The sequence below is a fragment of the Chlorocebus sabaeus genome, chromosome 18, assembly GCF_047675955.1.
Source record: "Chlorocebus sabaeus isolate Y175 chromosome 18, mChlSab1.0.hap1, whole genome shotgun sequence".
NCBI lineage: Eukaryota > Metazoa > Chordata > Mammalia > Primates > Cercopithecidae > Chlorocebus > Chlorocebus sabaeus.
In genome coordinates this window covers 57,106,580-57,122,599 of record NC_132921.1, presented here as the reverse complement: position 1 = coordinate 57,122,599, position 16,020 = coordinate 57,106,580, and the positions used below count along the sequence as shown (strand labels likewise).

The 16,020-nt window shown below is 38.9% G+C and overlaps 1 long non-coding RNA gene across 1 annotated transcript; it reads right to left on the bottom strand.

The window, feature by feature from the left end:
* Positions 1 to 200: 200 nt before the first annotated feature.
* Positions 201 to 13,182, bottom strand: LOC140709057 (uncharacterized). The gene is made up of 3 exons (XR_012089387.1): positions 13,017 to 13,182; positions 5,922 to 6,148; positions 201 to 498 (listed from the first exon to the last, which is right to left on the bottom strand). It is a non-coding gene; the product is annotated as an uncharacterized lncRNA (long non-coding RNA).
* Positions 13,183 to 16,020: the final 2,838 nt, after the last annotated feature.

Below are 16,020 nucleotides of genomic sequence, written 5' to 3'. Positions count from 1 at the left end.
AGGCTGGTAACAACACTTTCATGAGCAAAAATACAGACCAAAAGATAATAAAATAACATTTTCCAACTGCTCAGGTAAGGAAATAGTAAATCTCAGATTTTATACACAACTAAACATTTAATTAAGGCAGAGAGGAAAAAATAAATGCTTTTTTACATGTATAAAAATAAAAGAGTTTACCACTCATAGATGCTTATTAAAAGATTTATTAAAGACGTTGTTCCGCATGAAGGGAAAGGGAAGTCAGCCTGAAGATGGTGACACACAACTCCACCATATCCAATGCCTCAGCCATAGGATAATTCTATTTTCCTATCCCTCTTGAAGTCATGCTTGGCCATATGACTTGCTTTGGCCAAGGAAATGTGAGCAAACATGATGGATAATTCTCTTGCACGGAAGCTTTAAGAGTCAGCGTACCCTTTCCCTTCTGCCTCTGCTGATGCTGGCTGCTCCTTCAGATGGCCTTCAGAATGCAGGAACTGAATCCTAGCCAACCTGGAATGTAAACAAGAAATAAAACTGTATTGTTTCAGCCCCTGCTTTTAAAGTTGTTACCGCAGTATTATGACTAGGAAGGACAATTATGCAAAATTGGAGAGATTACAGAAATTGATAAAATATGCTGGGAAATTAATTAAAAATCAATTAGAGAAATACTAATTTTTAATGAACTGCCAAATCTCTAGGCAATGATAGCACAGAATATGTTCAAAGGAGAATGTAAATGTACTCTGAAAGAAATACTGAATAATCTTAAGCTTTGTTTAAAAATGTATAGATAAAGGCCAGGCACAGTGGCTCACGCCTATAATCCCAGCACCTTGGGAGGCCAAGGCGGGTGGATCACTGGAGGTCAGAAGTTTGAGACAGGCCTGGCCAACATGGCAAAACCTGGTCTCTACTAAAAATATAAAAATTAGCCGGACGTAGTGGTGCACACCTGTAATCCCAGCTACTCGGGAGCCTGAGGCAGGAGACTCTCTTGAACCTGGGAGGCAGAGGTTACAGTGAGCTGAGATCTTACCACTTGCACTCCAGCCTGGGCGACAAGCGATACCCCATCTCAAAAAATTAATTAATTAACTAAAAATGTATACATAAGTATATGTGTTTAAAATTTAAGATACTCAACAGCAAAATGGAAAAGCAGTCTAGTTTTCAAACCATAGAGTGGGGGAAGGGGAATACTGACAACTCACCCAATTCATGTGAAGTTAGAACAAAGGGAGAAGAGGGGGAGAAAATGATGATAAACAGAAATCAGAAAAGAATATGGCAGAAATTGGTCCAAATGTAAAAATTACAATAAAATGAAAGGAGAAAAGTCACATATTAAAAGACCAATCAAGCTGGATCAAGCTGAATCTAATCACACTGAATTTTTTTAAATCAACCTATTTGCTGCACTGTAGAAAACATACCTAACACAAAGTCACACAAAAAGATATGGACAAAGGACACTAGAGAAATTGTTTTTGACTGAACTGTCCTCGCTCCAAAATTCATATGTTGAAGTACCACCCCCGGTACTTCAGAGCGTGACCTATTTGGTGATGGGGTCTGTAAAGAGGTAATTCAGTGAAAAATGAGGTCATTCGGTGGGCCCTAATCCAATATGACTGATGTCCTTATAAAAAGAGGAAATTAGGACACAGAGACACACAAAGGGAAGACCATATGAAGACACAGGGAGACAACAGACATCTGAAAGCCAAGGAGAAGCCTCAGGAGAAACCAACCCTGGTGACTCAGACTTCCAGCCTCCAGGACTGTGAGAAAATAAATTTCTGTTGTGTAAGTCATCCATTCTGTGGTACTTTGTTCTGACATTCCTAGCAAACTAATACACTCATCCAAAAACATGCCAGTGGCAATATGAATGTCAGGCAAAACAGAATTAAAATCTAAAAGAATTAATAACATTATGAGACATCAGCCATGCAAAAGGACCAGTCCCCTAAGACATAAAGCCATTCTCTCTTGAACCCTCTCCAGCCAATTAGTTCCTACCCCTCCAAAAACACATCACTACTTCACATTATCAAAAACTAACAGTCGGTTTCCAGTCTTCGTCTAACATAGCCTTTTGCAGCATTGGGCAGAGTGGATGATACCCTCCTTCTAGGAAACCTTTCTTCACTTTCCTCCTTGACACAGTACTCTTCTCACCTTTTCCCTCGCACTGGCTGCTCTGCCTTTCCCAGCCTTAAATACTAGCTAGAGGTGCCGGGTACAGGCTTCTGATGCCTTCTCTCTCCACCTGAACGCTCAAGACAGAGCAGAGGCTGTGGCTGTCTCCTGAGAACAGCTGCAGTGGTGGTGTGGAGGGGTGTGGGAATAATTGTCCCCTGTGATGCAGGACAAAGTGAAGGCGGGGCAGGGAGTGGACAGGGGACCAAGCAGACACACAGGCACAAAATCATGCACAGGCATCACAAGTCTGTCCTGCAAAGGGACCTCTTCGTTTTCATCCCCATATCTGATTCACCCAGGTCTTTCCCATCTCACTAAATGGCAATCCCATTCACTCAATAGCTCAGGCAAAAATTTTAGGAACCACTCTTGATCCCTTTGTTGCTACACTCTCTGACATCCAGTTCACCAGCAAATCCAGTGGGCCAAGTATCCAAAATACTGAATCACCCCACTTCTGACCATCACCTCTATAGTACAAACCACTGCCCCCTCTCCTGCCTGGATGACTCCATTCACCTCCTCACCGGTCCCCATCTCCCATCTCGTTTCACTGTGGTTCATTCTCCACACAGCCGACAAATGAATCCATTCAAAATGAGAGTCATCCCCTGTCACCCTGATCTTGCCATGCTTGAAGCACACTCATGGTGCTCTCTCAACATAACTTTCCCCCTCCTCTGTGCCTTCTTTCCATTGTCTCCACTTGGAATGATCTTCCCCAGACACCCACATGACTCATCTTCTTGCTTTGTCCAGTCCACCACATGGGTGGCCTCCTGAGAGTGCCTTCTCTAGCCAGTCCCGTAGTGTGGCTCCCCATCCAAGCCGACCGTGTCTCCCCTCGCCCTGCTTTATCCTTCTGCACAGCACTGGCTGTGACATCTGATATTAGGTGAAATCTGCTTATTAGAAATCATCTGTCTCCCCAACTAGGATAACAGCTCCCTGAAAGTAGTGTCTTTCTTGGTCTTGTCCACTATGCCTGGAACAGTGCAGGACACATCATTGGTACTCAGTAAACATTTGTTGATGGAATGAATACTTAGGTCAGTGAGTTTATCATGAAATTGTATGTACCTAATAGCAAGGAGGCACGAAGTCATTCCCTCTTAAACCCCCTGGAATCAGCAAGGCCTTGAAATGTTTAAGCAAAATCTGAGAGAATCCAAGAGAAACTCACAATCTTCAAGTTATATATTTCTTTATATCAAGTGTGACAGATAAAGCAGACTTTTTAAAATAATAAGAATGTAGCAGATTTAAACAACAAATTAATGTTTGCTCCAAAATATGCATGAAACTCTATATCGCCCAAATAGAGAATATATATCCTTCATATGTGCACATTGATGAAAACTTATGATACACTAAATCAGAAAGGAAGCTCTACCACATTTCAATGACTGTATCATAGATTCTATCCATCATTTCTAGCAAATTTCAATGAATCTATATCAAATATAGACCAATGAATATGGTCTATATTTCATGAATCTAGGCTATATTTTGTGAACATGACAAAATTAAAATCAAAGTCAACAATAAAAATAGAGGAAGTTAAGGAATACATATTTGGAAACCAAAAATTGGGCCTCTAACTATGCATGGGTTGAAAGAAAATTAGAACAGAAATTACTGTATTACATTTCAAAACTTGTGCTGTCTATCTAAAGTATTACTTATAGTTAAATGTATGGCCTTCAAGGAATTTGCTACAAAACAATTTTTAAAAAATTAAGCATTCAAATCAAGAAATTAGAATAACAACAGAGTACATTATAAATGCATGAGGCAGGAAGCAAAATACAACAAAAGACACTTATGAAATAGAAAGAAAAATAGGAAGCATCTATAAAATAAAAGTTATCTTTGGAATAACAAGATGTTGAGTAATATTAACAAATAAAAAGGACATCACTACATACAGAGGAGGACAAAATCATTAGAAGTACTTTACATAACTTTGTGCCAATTAATGGATAATTTTGTATAAAAATAAGTGTATCAACATTGAAGAAATAGAAAACCTAACTAAATTAATAAACTACACACTGAAAAAAGTAGCAGCCAAATCTCCTCCACTCCCAATTTTTCCCCTCAAAACAAGTGGCACAGTTTTATAGATGAGGCTTAACAAACCTTTAAGAAACCCATCATCCCCATCTTAAAAACTATTTTATAAAAGAGAAAGTGGGAAGACAAGCCAATTAAGTTTATACCCTATACCTAAAGAGAACAAAGACAATAGAAGGAAAGGTAGAAAAACAAAACAAAGCAAAGTAAAACCATACAGGAAAAAATTGGTACATTTGGTTCATTAAAATTTAAAGTTTTTCTACATCAAAAGATAGCATAAGCAAAATGAAAGATCCATCCCAGAAAAATAACTTCTAGGAGAAGTTATTTGCATATACAGTCTATATAAAGCAAAGGAATATGTGAAAAACGTATAAAATCAGAAAAAAGGACAAATTAATGCAACAAATGGACAAAGTATATACTCCCAAGCAATTCACAAAACTATAATAGATAATAAGCTTTTAAAGAAAGTCTCAGTCTCATTAGTAATCAAAAAAATGCAAAGCGAACCAACAATGAGATGCCAATTTAATTCCCAACATATTGGCAAATCTAAAAGCCTCATAATACCTCGTGTTGAGAAGAATATTGAGAAAGGCTAAGCTCTCATATATGGTTGGTGAACCTATAAACTGGTTCCACAACTTTGGAGCACAATATGGCAATAATAAGTAAGGATAGCGTGGCTAATAGCCTAAAAAGTCCAATTCTTGGTATATAATTCATATAAATTCTCTGACACGTGACATGCTCAAGAATGATTGTTGCAGCAATTTTTGTTGTAGCAGGGGAAAAAAATCAGAAACAACTTAAATGTTCATTAAGCACAAATTGGCTAAATAAATTGTAGTATATTCATACAAAGGACTTTATACAAAAATCAAAATAAATGAATTAGAGCTGCAATTATCGACATGGATAACTCTCAGAAACATTAGGTTAAGCAAAAAAAAAAAAAAAAAAAAAGAGGCCAGTTATAGAATATATACAATATATTATCAATATAAGATGGAAAACATACAAAGCAACACAATTTAATGTTTGTATGTGGTGTATATGCAGTGATTCTATCAGTATAAAAACATGCATAAGAATAACAGTGTTGGCACTCAAGATAGTGCTAACATCTGGAGAAGAAGAGATGGTTATGTTATCAAGGAGGTGTAATACACGGCAGGCTTTATATATGTTGATGAATGAACGGATAGATGATAGATAGATAGATAGATAGATAGATAGATAGATAGATAGATAGATAGATAGATAGTATTTTTATTCCCTTAAAAAAAGATCCAAAGCAAATAAGGCAAAATGTTAACATTTGTTAAAGTTCCATGGTATGTAAGTGGGTGTTTGTTACATTACTTATTCTCAATGATTTTTTTTTTCTGTATGTTTGCAGTATTTCATAATAAAAAATAAAAACAAGGCAGGAGGCAGGAATATAGCGAAAGGAAGGACTAAAAGAAGAGAGGACGGGGGAGCAAATCAGGTTAGAATTATCTGGAAACTGGGGGAAGGAAAACAAATACCAGAAGGTAAAACAAAAAGGACAAGCCAAACAGACAACGAAGGTGAGCAGAAAATGGACAAAAGAAAGCCGCCGCTGGCTAATGTGTGAGGGAATGAAGGCATGCCAATACCATTTCATCCTCTCTTCCACTGCTGATTCCACTAACTCAATGGCTCCCCAGGAGACAGGGCTGGTGGCAAGAGAATCCAGGGTTGCATTGATCCCACGAACATCACCTCTGCTCTCATTGCTCCCAGCAGCTGGATCTCTATTAGTGCAGAGCGCAGGGGGTTGGGGAGAGGAAGCTTTATTTACCTGTCTCCACTTAGGCACAGTCTTGTCTGTGATTCCTGAAATCTAATGATGAGAAAGACATGTTAGCACTCCTAAGACTGCTTTTCCCTGCCATGGTAAATCGCTCCCTGAGCAACGTCAACTTTAGGAAACTATTGGCCATTTAATTCTAGCATGTAAAGCCGTTTCTGCTTTCAGGAGAAATTGATGTGTATTTTGTTCATGCAATATAAAGTGGAACTTACCATCTTTAGTCCCAAACATTCCCCATCTCTGTCTGTCCCTCTCCCCACTCAGGCACGGAAAGTGGGACGCCATCTTGGCCTCTCCTTCCTTACCCTCCACGTTCAAGTTATCATGTCCTCTCACTTGGGTCCCTACCAACTGCCTGCACAGTTGGTCTCCCTGCTTAAGGCTGCCCCCGTTAAAGACAGTCCCCATTCCACCATCTGATAAAGGTTGTTATAGCCCAGCTCTGATCTTCCTATTCTTTCCTCAGGAAACACAAATGCTGCACCAATGTGTGAATGCAGAGCTCAAACTCTCCACTCCAAGACTGAAAGGAAGCCTGCTATGATCTAGTCCCTCATCTCCTGCAGCTGTTCTGTTCAGCTCATGCAATCATTAGGCATCCACGCTGTGCCCACCAAATGATCATCCTTAAACATTCCCTGCCATTTTCTACCTCTGAACATTTCCTTAGGATGTTCCCGCTACTTTCTCTTTCCCCATCTCCACCTAGGGAAATCCAATCTAGCCTTCAGGAACCAGTTCAAATGCTGTCCACCCCACGGCAACTTCTTTAAAGCAAGCTCTACCCATCTCAGAACTGACATGTGCACCTCGATACTCTGTTAAAGAAGCAGAGTATTGTTTCCAATTCATTCCTACCTTCCAGTCATATCCAGCACTGTACCTTACACAAAACAGGTGCTCAACAATACTCCAATGAATGCATGTAAACATGCATTTATATATGTAATACCTGTAACAATGTGCATTTTATAACAGATTTGATATAAACCTACCTTTAGCCCAAACTTTTGTTACCTAGTAGTCCCTCAATATGTAATTGTGAGAATTAGTGGATGACAGAGTAAACGAAGGAATGGATTTTCCTATAACTCGCTTTGTAATTGAATGAGACCTCATAGGTCACTGTACATCATTGTTGGTTGCTCTATGTTCTTTCCTGAAGATCCTTAGGAACACACTTCTAGGTTCTGAATGTAACAGATAAACATTAATTCAATTTAATATGGTTCTAAAGGGAAAATACAAATACAGGAAACTGTCTACATTGTATAAATGCATTGCATTTTACATTGCAACAGACAATGTTAATCACATAATTTGATGTTCTTCTTCTTTTCATTGTTTACTGAACCCTCTTGTTTGAGTTGATTCCTCTGCCTTTATTGAGAATATGCTGTTGAGAGCAGTCCCTGATGAATACTAGCCCATTTGATTATTTTTTTAAAATAGCACTCAATCACCCTTCTTAGCACTAATAGCACTTTTCTCTACAAATGACTGCCACAGGTTATTAGGTCACACTTTCTTGAAATATTCTATCTTTCATTTATAATTTTTAAATTAACCCAATTATTTCTAACAGTGAGTATCTTGAACAGCAAAAAAAAAAAAAATTATTGTTACGTTATTCAATTCATTGTTGAAAGGAGTTGGGGAAGCTTGTGGGAGTGGAAATTGATCATGAAACTAACACATCCTCTGTGCCCTTCACAACACCTCCTCCCAAAGGAGCCGTCACTATGCCGGGACTACCAGGGCCACCAGCACCCTCTTGCTTCTGTACATCTAACTGAGAAATCACCCTGCACAAATGGAACTCAATTTTTTACAACGTCAATCAACTGATATTACTTCCAATGTAATATTTTCACTCACACAGCATTAAAAATATATATGCACTAAACCTTCAGTCAGCTTGAAAAGAAGCTAACAAAATTTCGCCTATTTCAATAAGAGTGAGTCAATTTAGGGGCCTTTGTTGTGTCTAGAGGCAAGATTTTTCTCTTGGGTTATTTCAATACCATGAGTGTCAATCAAAGAGCCACACTCTAAAGACCAAGAGAATATCAGATGAGATCCATCACCAGGCTGAATTTTGGCCTGTATTTGTAAATGATTTCCTCAGCTGGGTCATCAATCACAAAGTCATCTGCATGGAGAGGGTACTTCATTATTGTTCTATGGGGCTCCAATTAAGTGGGACATGACAAACAGTTATCACGTTGACAGCTCATCCAAGTATCAACAATCACCACAACCCATGACCATGAGAGGAGTGTGGTCTGTTTCCTGCTTAGGTGAAGGCTGACTGGAATGAAGTATTTCCTTCTAGCAGCCTTCTGAGCATCCGGCTTCTCACCAAGAAAGTGTCTCCTCATAAAATACTTATAGGCCCCCAATGTAACGTCTCATGTACAATCATGAGTTCGCGTCAATTTTAAATTCCTATACACATGCAGATTGACACTAGTGCAAAGACTTCCCATGCAAAAAAAAAAAAAAGGATAATTTCGTGTTTTTCTTCATTCCTAGAACTCCCAAGAAAACTTAAGCATTGCATCAGATTTTAGGTCCAAGCTCAGAAACGTAGCCATGTTTCAGTATAGTATTTTGTACACTTGATCTGTGTATTTTTATATTTATACAAAAGTGTTTAGTCTCTACCATACCGAAGGAGTTGTATGGCTGCATAGGAATGATAGGTGCTTTTAGCTCTTCAGGGAGAGCAGCATAGTGGCATTTAAGATGCCTTTGATTGACTAAGGTGATTTGATTTTCTCTAATAACTCACAAGAGCTGTTAGGAAAATTGGATGGTATTTATAATTCTAATTTGTTTTACTCTGCGACTCTAGGAAACAACATTGTGGTAAATATATTGAAATGTCAGGGTTATCACTTGCCACACAAAGTTTATTTTATTTTTCCCCCACTGAACAAATGCCAGCAGCTTAGCCTGCTGAGCCCGAGCTTATGTGAACTAGCGATCCAGGCAGCCTTTGGCAGTTCCGAGTGGCCATTTGGCCCACCCGAGCTTACGCTGCATAGATTCCCCGGGACGGCCTCCAACTTCAGGGTAGTCAGAGACTTTTCAGTGCTGCTGGGGCCCCCGTATCCTCCCGCAGCAGCAGGCTGCCTCCTAAGAAGCTGGCTCCTCTAGCCGTTCCAAGAGGGAAACTTGAATACTGTTTTGGCAGCTTCGCAGCTGCATCCACTCTCTACCCACGGCTAAAGAAACTTTTTTAAAGTGCTAGAAGCAATGCTTTGGAATCTTCGTCCAGAATGACTTTGAGGAAAGCTGTCCTGAAAGTTGGGACTGACTCCTTTGGCGAGCTCTGCTGCGGAGCCCAGATGCCATTTTTCAGCAAGGCAAGTTCATACGAGGAACACAGCTCCAAGGACAATGTCCAAGGAAGGACAGCTTAGATGCACCAACAATTTCTTCATCAACAGAGCTTCAGTCCTGTGGGTCCAAATCCATCTTCCGTGGAACACAGGGATCAGTTTCAGGAATCCTAAGCTGCTATTCTCCATTTTTTCTTCATTCATTAGTAAATCTGACCAGGTGACACAATTACAGTATGCCTTTTTCAAACTGCATTATCGCTAGCTTTGTTAGAGACTCATTTTTCATGCCTGTGAGATGCTTATCTTCCAAATAAAGAAAGGAGGGGTGATGAAAAGCGTTTGATCAATCAGCTAAGACAGGCAGGCAAACCGGCATTGCAGGATGCTCTTTCTCATCAGTCAGAGTTCAGCTCTTGCTACCTCAGCTTCGGGGTCTGAACAAAATAAGGGTTTTAGGATCAGCCTGGCCTGAGCTCAGCTGCATGCTAAGGAACGCATTTTTAAAAATTAATTTGTTTCATTTTGCTTTTGATTTGTAGGGCTTGCTCATTTCGGTTTAATCTTTTTTAATAATTATGCAAAGCATCTACGTAGTTCAAAAGTCAATCCTACCAAGCACTGGTTCTGTATTCTCTGTCCTTTTCTTCTGCTAGGAGTACCCATTTTTAATAATTTTTAGTTTATCCTTCCATGACTTCAGTATAAGCAAATATATTTATGTGTTTCTATCCCACATCTTTCTTAGATATGAGATAGCTTATCGCATAGTGTTCTGCACTTCGCTATTTCCATTTACCCAGGAGACCACTCCTCAGCAGTCTGTATAGTTATTCCCCATTTCTTTTTACAGCTGCATAGTACTCCTGGAGTGCTATATGTCACTGTGTCATTGTGCCATAGTGTATTCGTTTAAATCCATGTTGATAGACAGTAGGGTTTTTTTGTTTTTTGTTTTTTGTTTTTTGTTTTTTTTGTCTTTTGAAATTACAAATAGTGCCGCTATAAATAGGCATGCGTATATATGCTTTCGTATTTTTGACAGTTTATCTTTGACATGGGTTCCTAGAAAGGGGATTGCTAGTCAATGGATAATTATATACACACTTAGCAACCCCTTTCTAGACTTGCTAGTCAATGGATAAGTGTGTATGTAATTCACCCGGCTATTGCCTAGTTCCTTCCATTTGGTTTATACCATTTTTCCTTCCCACAAGCAATGCATGAGAGTGCCTATTTCCTCTCAGGTTAGCCAAGAGAGAATACTTACAACATTTTGGATTTTTGACAATGTGATGTCAATCTCCAAGGTTCTGGTCTTCAGAACCAGCTCCATATTTCATGTAGGAAAACAATTTTTTTTTCTAAGTGCTCACTTCAGAAAGCCATTTGGTGACGTTACTATTACCAACTTTGACTCCCTTTCATCAAGAGTGCCTTTTCTCTAGGAATGAATGGAAATAAAAGCCCTTCCTATGATTTAGATGACAAAAAATATCATGTGGTCACACAGAAGCCATTAGCAAGGCCTCCTATTCATTCAACAAGGATTTACTGAGTGTCTCCCATGAACCTACTATGTGCTACTAAAGTGATTTTGGACTAAGGTATGGGGTAGAAGAGTGGCAAAGGTCTAGAAAAAGTGTCTACTATGGCAAGATAAACTATTCCACAATAGGTTCCAAATAACCCCAGGCAAGTGTGATATTCAGTCCTCGACTAACCAGCTGTGAATAGCAACGTGATGCTATTTGCCCAACTCTGGTATTTTCTGCTGCCCCATCAAAAAGGAAAATGAAGAAATTTTATATTTGAGAGGTAGGTGAAAGAAAAAGACAGCACAAAAGCCAGATACATAAACACAAGACTTTTCTTTCTACTGGGTAGAAGGCTGATTCAACTCTACTACCATTAACACCCAGTAACAACTTGCACATTGACATTTATCAGTAAATGTTTGTGGGATGTAGGGATCATAATTTTTAAATATCTGTGTACTAGAGAAGAAATATCTAAACCTTCTTTCTCTAAGTCCTATTACGTAAAGAACTTTGCTGATTTTAACCTTCCAGTTTGGAAAAATTTCTTCCCATTCATCAAATTCTGAAAATAATAATAACTGACCTTTGTTGAGTGGTTCATTTGTGCCGGGAACACTTCTAAGCCCCTTACTTTGTTACCTTATTCAGTGTTCTAAACAACCCTGCTTTGCATGCTTTGATGCAATTATTACCCCATTTTACGGATGGAGCAAGTGAGACACAGAAAGGTTAAGTAACTTATCTACAGTTCAGCTCTTAAGAGTTCCGAGAGTCAGGATGTAGAATTAACACTCTTGAATTCACTTGTAAACTGAGACCTGCAGAAGAATTCATTTGGGAACTTAGAGTTGCTATACATAGAATGACCTTCCTATTCCTCAGTGAAACTGTCACCACCCCGGCCAAATCCATCGTCCCCCAACCTTGCTGCATCTGCAGGCAGTTGGCCCACCTCCTGGCCATTCTCGGTGGGTCTCATTCTGAGGCTCTATCTCTGCCTTGAGGCTTTGCTCCAAATGAGTTGATCCTTAACCTGATTATCTGTGCAAGCAATTGTTTATTCACCACTTCCCAGAAGCCTTAGCCTGGAGTGTATAGTCCAAAATTCTTTACCATATATTAATAGAAAGTACCTTACTCAGCCTTTCAGTTGTTTATATCACTGTGCAATGGTTTTCCAGCATCCAGCTGTCATCAGTCTTCCCCATATGCTATCTAAAGAGAGATGAGTTGCAAGGTTCTATTGCCAGGCCTCCTGTCTTGCAATTTGATATCAATTACAGCATTTAGATAACACTGGTGAAAATGATGAAGAAGTTTGATGTGGCATCTATGGATGAACCACCATTCTCCAATTTTTTAACCCTTTGCTCTGAAATTGAGATCATATAAGGGCCACATCCTCTTAGCCATTCCAGAAAAATGTTGAGCTTCTTAATGCTATTTTATTTTACTTTTTTTTTCTGTCAATGAATCAATTATCAAACTAAAATAAAAGCAGAAGATGTTTAGCTGCATATTCAAACTAACATCAAGACAGAAAACTTGTAGCTGCATATTCATTTGCTCTGGATCTAGAAGAAAAATTAACAAATCCCTGCCTTCTCCCAATTAATGCTGCTCTAAAGAACTATGCTGCTTTTTACAGAATAATCTGAAACCTGTGTATGCTGTTATTGTCTATGTAACTGTAAACCTGATATGATACTTATAGTTTCTTTGGTTGCTAATTTAAGTCCATAATCACAAATCATAATCATTTGTGATATAAAGACACAAAAGATAGAGAGATGATCAAAGTAAAGTGGCTGCCTTGAAAATATCTCACCCATATAAGGGAGATGGCACAAAATCAAAATCAAAATGTCATCATATAATAATTAAATGCTATTAGAGGATAATGCACAAAAGTATGTCTTACCATTTTCTACATGACCATATGGTGTTTTTATAGTAGAAGAAAAAAATACATTTTTCTTACTTTAAAGCTCTTCAAAGTTAAACATGTACCTCTTGCGCCAGCACTAATTGTTTGCAACTCCAGGAACTTGGATCTGTAGTCCATGAGGGTAGAGCTCATTTATCCCTGGCTACTTCTGAAGTAGGACAGAAATGCCACTTCCCTTGAAAGTTTGCAGTTACCAGTCCTTGCATCTTCTCACCCTTAAAGCAAAGCAAAAACAAATGAACACAAAGGAAAGGAAGGTTTACATTATGGCTACTAAAAGATATGTTTCTGGTAAGTCCTCTCATCACCTAACCACACAAATGCATGGAACTTTAAAGATGCTGTGGTTTCTTCCTAGCCTCTACAGGCCCTTTTTTTTTTTAACTGAAGGCTTTATATGCTGCCACGTCCTGGACTAAGAATTTAGAGATGAGAAGTCCACTTAGCATTGAGGGATAAACAGTTCACCAGAGGAGACTTCTGCCATAGAACTCCAACAGAAAATGCTTCTTTTATTAAAGGCACTTTGGCATTCAAAAATTCAAGTCCAACTTGACAAATTTGGGGGTAACTAACGAATCCAAGATGGTGCCATCAATTGTAACGCAATTGGATATCTCATCATCTAATGCTTGCTCTAGGAGTATGATAACTGCTCCAGACATATTTCATTTTTCACGTATTCTTAGCAAAAACTAAAATTCAGCATATCCCCTGCAAGACCTAAGATATCATGATTTTTCTCATCTCTCAGGAGAATACTTTTGGTACAAATGTTTAGAAAAGTGTGAGCTGTAGAGAGTGATTTCACGGTTGGTATATGGAAAGGCCTCAGAGAATGAAGTATTGTAATGTAACTTAAGTCACATGAGACTGGATACACTTCTGGAGTCTGGCCCATTAAAATAGAACTACATGGGATCCCATTCAACAAGTTTTTCCATTAAGATAATTAAGACTAAAACGTCCATCAGAGCAATGTCCTCCAAATGTAGCTATGAAAAATTATCCAACCTTAGTTTCTTGGTCTATTTCAAAATCTATTTCAGACCTATTGAGACACTGCTTGCTTGTCACACATTAAATTTTATTTAACATATAATTTCTGTTCAGATACAACATCCAAACACATTTTTTCCATTCTGAACAAAAATGTATGAGAAAAGACTCCTCTCCCAATAGCTATTCTCAGCTCTATTTTAATGCAAATTAGAATTATACTTTCATTATTATGAATTAGAAATCCATAATCAAAAGTACATTTGAATTTTATTTGATATAAGCCCCTTCATACCACAAATTCTAATGGACCCATGACTATACAATTCCAATTTAGATTGGGCATGGTGGTGCCTGCCTGTAGTCCCAGCTATTTAGAAGGCTGAGACAGGAGAATGGCTTGAACCCAGGAGTTCAAGACCAGCCTTAGCAATATAGTAAGACCCCCATCTCTTAAAAATTTTTTTTTAAAGAAAATAACTTACAAAAACAATAAAACCCTAATTTGTAGATTCCCCTGCTCCTGAAATCTTCAGAGAATGTTATTAAATTATTTTAACAAATATAAAAGATATAACCAATTGATAAGTTTTCTTGGCTACATTTTCATCCATTCTGTCTATCAACAGATGCTTATAGACTATCTACTGGAGTCAAGCACCGGCATTGCACTTAGGAACAAATAAGACACAGTCATTGACCTCAAGAGACTCTTGTTTGATGTAGAAGAGAAAGGTATAAACAAACAATTACAAAACAGTGAGACTGCAGTATGTACAGGAGCTAATGGAGATAAGAAGAGAAGGTGCCTAAGAATGTGGGGAGAATCATGAAATGTTTCATCGAAGATGTAACATGACATAAAACTATATTTAAAATGTGAGAGGCTGACAGGCTCCTGATTACACATGTAATCCCAGCACTTTGGGAGGCCGAGGTGGGAGGATCGCTTGAGTTCAGGAGTTTGAGACCAGCCCAGGCAACATAGTGAGATTTTATCTCTAAAAATTTCAAAAAAAAAAAATAGCCAGGCACGGTGGTGCGTTCCTGTAGTCTCAGCTACTTGGGGGACTGAGGTGAGCAGATTGCTTGAGCCTGAGAGGTCAAAGTTGCAGTAAACTCTGACTGTGCCAATGTACTCCAGCTTGGGTGACAGAACAAGACTCTGTCTCAAAAACAAACAAAAACAATGTGTGTGGTTATTGAGAAATTGCATTTTAGCAGAGGATTCCATATGTAAGTGCCAAGAGGCAGGAAAGAAGATAAAAGGCATGGAAAACTGCAAGTTGTTCCATAGGAAAGGAAGTGCTGGGATCTGAAGTCACGAATATCGCCGAGGAGAAGATCATGAAGAACATGGAGGAGTGGCTGTCTCAGGAGAGTCCCTGAAGGTTTTAAGTAGGGCAGGGTACAGCCCAGACCGGAGTTGTCTTTTATACAGCATTCCCATCACAATTGGGAAGCTGGACTGGAGGAAAGCAAGACTAGCAGCTGGGAGTGCAACTCAGAGTTGAAGCAGTAGTGCTGGCTGAGCTCATCAGGGTAAGAACCAACACAGAAGGGAGAGAAGGCACCAGATAGACATTTTGCAAGTAGAATGGACAAGACTCAGTGACTGAGGTAAGAATGTGGGGAGAGAGGAAAGATATTAAAATGACTGGCAGATCTCTTGATGGACCTTGAGCTCTTGTTTGGAGGATCTGTCTGGGAAATTCTGTCACTTACTATTCATGGTGGGAAGAGATCCCTGTTGATCTGAGAAGTTCATCTTGTTAAGCAGTGAACTTTGGAAACAAAACATGGCATGAATATGGAAGCACAGGGGTCAGAGGTTGCATCACTTTTACAGTCAACTGGGTGGATGAAGTGTTATTAATCAAGACAACATATTAGGAGAAGAAACAGATTTTCAGGAGAAGGAGCAATCGGCTGTCATGAATTCCATTTGGGTTAAGTTGAGATGGAGAGGTGTCTTTTAAGTTCAGATGAGGATGTTCTGTAGGGAGGTGGTTAAATGGATCTAGAGTTCAGAGGACAGTTGGGGTATAAAAATTTGTGAGACATCAG